This window comes from Leiobunum rupestre, chromosome 1, assembly GCF_980474605.1.
Source record: "Leiobunum rupestre chromosome 1, qqLeiRupe1.1.hap1, whole genome shotgun sequence".
Classification (NCBI taxonomy): Eukaryota; Metazoa; Arthropoda; class Arachnida; order Opiliones; family Sclerosomatidae; genus Leiobunum; species Leiobunum rupestre.
The window spans coordinates 90313427-90319444 of record NC_143384.1 but is presented as its reverse complement, the minus strand read 5'-3'; positions in this window follow the sequence as shown (position 1 = coordinate 90319444).

Genomic DNA, 6018 nt, shown 5'->3' with positions numbered 1-6018 from the left:
GGAATTCAACGGAAGCCCGAGCGTAAACGATGTCTGCTGAATAGCGACCGCCATGCAATAATTGGTGAAGAATTTCACTATAAATTGCAATGGACTGCTCACATATAGGGCACTCTGAATGTATATTAGTTTTACTGATATCAGCAGATTTCCGAGTTAAGCCAGAGTTCCTGATGAGCCCCAAAAAGGGCGAAAGCGGTCTACTGTTGGAATCTCTGGCTAAAATTTTGAATTTTGATTATATTGCACTGTTTAAAATCTGGATGTATTAATAAAATACGTTTTTATAGGTTCATACCAGAATTATACGTAAGAGTTCGTGTTGGGTATGAATCCGAAAAGGGGTCGGGTATGAGACCGAAACGGGGTCGGGTGGGTATCCGAAACGGTCGTTTGGGTATCCGAAACGGTCGTTTGAATATCCGAAACAGGGTCGGGTATGAATCCGAAACGCGGTCGGGTATTAATTCGAAATGGGGCCGGGTATGAATCCAAAACGGGGTCGGTTATGAATCCGAAATGGAGTTGGTATCATTGCAATATTGAGTCGTAATACCTACCCATTGTTAGTCGGAAAGTAATTTCTTTGCCGTAAAAATAGTTTCCCCGACTCTAATTCGGGCGGACATAGTACCAGTCAAAAGAGTAGTTTCCCGACTGTATTTTGGCTACGAAATAGTAGCCGTCAGACAGTCGGCCCAACCGAAAATCGGCGCCGTCGGGCAGGCGACAATTGCTACGGGGGAATAGTTCCTCAATAAAAAATGTAAAACTGGGTGTACCCCAGGGGAGTATATTAGGACCGCTCTTATTTACTATTTATGTAAATGACTTTGCTATGGCACTGAAGTATACAAAACCAGCGTCGGCGATCGGAATACATTTCTGTGGGGGCACGGGCCATTATTTTTTTTATCAAAAATTCATATACTTAAAACTTAAGCAAAAAAATGTACAGCTCTAAATTGATATATTTTTTTAAAAGTGTTTTTTCTTATATCTCATCCGTCAAGGAATAAACATTGATAATAAAAGTTAAGTCGATATCTTTAGAAAAATATCTGTGTACATGGCTAGATAATTAAGCCTTTCTTGGCCACGTACTTTACGAAGGTATTTCAGGTAAAATATGGTACACGACGGGTCGATTTTCTGTTTGGACGAATCTCTCGGAATCAATTTTCCGGTTAGGGTGAAGTGTAGTACAGCGGCCTCATCGAATTTGATATTAATTTTAGTTGCGCCACGTAGATGTCGAGGGTATTTTTTATTTTGGCCGCAAATGATTATTTAATTGTTTAACTTAATTTTTTTAATTTTAAAAATTTCTCATTTTCATTGAATTTTATATTAATTTTGGTTGCGCCTGATAGACATTGTCACGTAGATGTCGAGGGTAATTTTATTTTGGCCGCAAATGATTATTTAATTGTTTAACTTAATTTTTTTAATTTTAAAAATTCACATTTTCATTGAATTTTATATTAATTTTGGTTGCGCCTGATAGACCTTGTCACGTAGATGCCGAGGGTAATTTTTATTTTGGCCGCAAATGATTATTTAATTGTTTAACTTAATTTTTTAATTTTAAAAATTTCTCATTTTCATTGAATTTTATATTAATTTTGGTTGCGCCTGATAGACCTTGTCACGTAGACGCCGAGAGTAATTTTTATTTTGGCCGCAAATGATTATTTAATTTTTTTATGTAATTTTAAATTTCTAATTTTTGGGTATTTGCACGTGTTTTGTTGTACTTATTTCCGTCGTGTGTTCGCCGGCAACACAGTTTCGGTGTCCTAATGAATTCCACGTGATATTCCCTTTTTGTATAAAATCAATTACAGTTTTTGTTCATTTTCTCGGTGTTTTCTATTATTGGGCCACTTTGTTTCTGGTTGAGATTAAAAGTATATACTTGATGCGTAAGGCTTGGTACTGTCCTCTAGGTCGCGTTATAGATGGCCCATCGCTTTTTTTAGTATGGGGTTGGGGAGGCGCTGCGCGCCCCCAGCGCTTGAGCGAAGCGAGTGCGCGGCGCCGTCAGGCGCCAATACGGGGAGTTTAGTAACGTCTTTTACGTGTTTTGGAAGTAATTATCTTCGTCGGGTTGTCGCCTACACCACGGCTTGTTACTGTTTGTTTACGTTTCCACTCTACTAACTTTTTAACATTAAGTTAATTAATTTAATTATCATTTTCGACCCAAAAACAAAAGTTTCGTAATCAACGCGTCAAGTGCTACATTCTCCGCCACCCAAAAATACAAACACACGGTAATTTCCTACAATTAGTACATTTTTAACATTAAGTTAATTAATTTAATTATCATTTGCGGCCCAAAAAATTGTTTCGTAATCTACGCGTCACGCGTCAAGTGCTACATTCTCCGCCACCCAAAAATACGAAACCACGGTAATTCCCTAAAATTAGTACATTTTTAACATTAAGTTAATTAATTTAATTATCATTTGCGGCCCCAAAAAAAATAGTTTCGTAATCTACGCGTCAAGTGCTACATTCTCCGCCACCCAAAAATACAAAAACACGGTAATTCCCTAAAATTTTTACATTTTTAACATTAAGTTAATTAATTTAATTATCATTTGCGGCCCAAAAAAAAATAGTTTCGTAATCTACGCGTCAAGTGCTACATTCTCCGCCACCCACAAATACAAAACACGGTAATTCCCTAAAATTAGTACATTTTTAACATTAAGTTAATTAATTTAATTATCATTTGCGGCCCAAAAAAATTAGTTTCGTAATCTACGCGTCAAGTGCTACATTCTCCGCCACCCACAAATACAAAAACACGGTAATTCCCTAAAATTAGTACATTTTTAACATTAAGTTAATTAATTTAATTATCATTTGCGGCCCCAAAAAAAATTAGTTTCGTAATCTACGCGTCATGTGCTACATTCTCCACCAAAAAAAACACGAAATTACATGAGGCCGCTGTAGTGCAATTTTGCCTAAGGTTATATCATCTTAATGCTACTCGCATCTGCAATCTCAAAATCAGTTCTGTAAAAACACTGAATTCGGACCAAAAATAGAGGCAGTGAGATTATAAATATTTACCTGATTGCTATTTTTCCTCAATTTTATTTCTGTGGGGGCTCTGCCTTCGTTTGTTTTTCACTGTACAAAACCCTTTCGATTTGCTGATGATACGGCTATGCTCACAAGAAATTTGGACCCCCCCCAAGTTGTTATAAATGAACTTGATCAAGAATATAATAACTGGGTAAAATGGTTCGGAGATCTTGATATGTCAATCAACGCCTGCAAGTCTGAATATATTTTATTTCGCTTTAAAAAATAAGTTAAACTCAGTTGAAGAGATAAATGATTTACCCATTTCTAAGATCAAACGAGTAAAGGAAGTTAAATATCTTGGGTTCATCCTTGATGAAGCCTTAACTTGGAGTGCCCATATTGACAATATAATAAGTAAAATCAAATCAGCCGACCGTTGCATTAAAGGTCTCTTTGTAGACGGTAAAAATAACCATTGGCCGACTGTTTAGATAACTGTCGGTGGTATACTTGTTTCGGGCCTGATTACCGACAGTCAGCCGACCGTTGCATTAAAGGTCTCTTTGTAGACGGTAAAAATTACAATTGGCCGACTGTTCAAATAACTGTCGGTGGTATACTTGTTTCGGGCCTGATTACGGGACAGTCGGCCGACCGTTGCATTAAAGGTCTCTTTGTAGACGGTAAAAATAACCATTGGCCGACTGTTTAAATAACTGTCGGTGGTATACTTGTTTCGGGCCTGATTACCGACAGTCGGCTGACCGTTGCATTAAAGGTCTCTTTGTAGACGGTAAAATTACAATTGGCCGACTGTTCAAATAACTGTCGGTGGTATACTTGTTACCGAAATGTTGGAAATCTGAACATAATTAAAAAATTAAAAAAAATTAATTTTGATATAAATATCTTAACGTTGGAATTCAACGGAAGCCCGAGCGTAAACGATGTCTGCTGAATAGCGACCGCCATGCAATAATTGGTGAAGAATTTCACTATAAATTGCAATGGACTGCTCACATATAGGGCACTCTGAATGTATATTAGTTTTACTGATATCAGCAGATTTCCGAGTTAAGCCAGAGTTCCTGATGAGCCCCAAAAAGGGCGAAAGCGGTCTACTGTTGGAATCTCTGGCTAAAATTTTGAATTTTGATTATATTGCACTGTTTAAAATCTGGATGTATTAATAAAATACGTTTTTATAGGTTCATACCAGAATTATACGTAAGAGTTCGTGTTGGGTATGAATCCGAAAAGGGGTCGGGTATGAGACCGAAACGGGGTCGGGTGGGTATCCGAAACGGTCGTTTGGGTATCCGAAACGGTCGTTTGAATATCCGAAACAGGGTCGGGTATGAATCCGAAACGCGGTCGGGTATTAATTCGAAATGGGGCCGGGTATGAATCCAAAACGGGGTCGGTTATGAATCCGAAATGGAGTTGGTATCATTGCAATATTGAGTCGTAATACCTACCCATTGTTAGTCGGAAAGTAATTTCTTTGCCGTAAAAATAGTTTCCCCGACTCTAATTCGGGCGGACATAGTACCAGTCAAAAGAGTAGTTTCCCGACTGTATTTTGGCTACGAAATAGTAGCCGTCAGACAGTCGGCCCAACCGAAAATCGGCGCCGTCGGGCAGGCGACAATTGCTACGGGGGAATAGTTCCTCAATAAAAAATGTAAAACTGGGTGTACCCCAGGGGAGTATATTAGGACCGCTCTTATTTACTATTTATGTAAATGACTTTGCTATGGCACTGAAGTATACAAAACCAGCGGCGGCGATCGGAATACATTTCTGTGGGGGCACGGGCCATTATTTTTTTTATCAAAAATTCATATACTTAAAACTTAAGCAAAAAAATGTACAGCTCTAAATTGATATATTTTTTTAAAAGTGTTTTTTCTTATATCTCATCCGTCAAGGAATAAACATTGATAATAAAAGTTAAGTCGATATCTTTAGAAAAATATCTGTGTACATGGCTAGATAATTAAGCCTTTCTTGGCCACGTACTTTACGAAGGTATTTCAGGTAAAATATGGTACACGACGGGTCGATTTTCTGTTTGGACGAATCTCTCGGAATCAATTTTCCGGTTAGGGTGAAGTGTAGTACAGCGGCCTCATCGAATTTGATATTAATTTTAGTTGCGCCACGTAGATGTCGAGGGTATTTTTTATTTTGGCCGCAAATGATTATTTAATTGTTTAACTTAATTTTTTTAATTTTAAAAATTTCTCATTTTCATTGAATTTTATATTAATTTTGGTTGCGCCTGATAGACATTGTCACGTAGATGTCGAGGGTAATTTTATTTTGGCCGCAAATGATTATTTAATTGTTTAACTTAATTTTTTTAATTTTAAAAATTCACATTTTCATTGAATTTTATATTAATTTTGGTTGCGCCTGATAGACCTTGTCACGTAGATGCCGAGGGTAATTTTTATTTTGGCCGCAAATGATTATTTAATTGTTTAACTTAATTTTTTAATTTTAAAAATTTCTCATTTTCATTGAATTTTATATTAATTTTGGTTGCGCCTGATAGACCTTGTCACGTAGACGCCGAGAGTAATTTTTATTTTGGCCGCAAATGATTATTTAATTTTTTTATGTAATTTTAAATTTCTAATTTTTGGGTATTTGCACGTGTTTTGTTGTACTTATTTCCGTCGTGTGTTCGCCGGCAACACAGTTTCGGTGTCCTAATGAATTCCACGTGATATTCCCTTTTTGTATAAAATCAATTACAGTTTTTGTTCATTTTCTCGGTGTTTTCTATTATTGGGCCACTTTGTTTCTGGTTGAGATTAAAAGTATATACTTGATGCGTAAGGCTTGGTACTGTCCTCTAGGTCGCGTTATAGATGGCCCATCGCTTTTTTTAGTATGGGGTTGGGGAGGCGCTGCGCGCCCCCAGCGCTTGAGCGAAGCGAGTGCGCGGCGCCGTCAGGCGCCAAT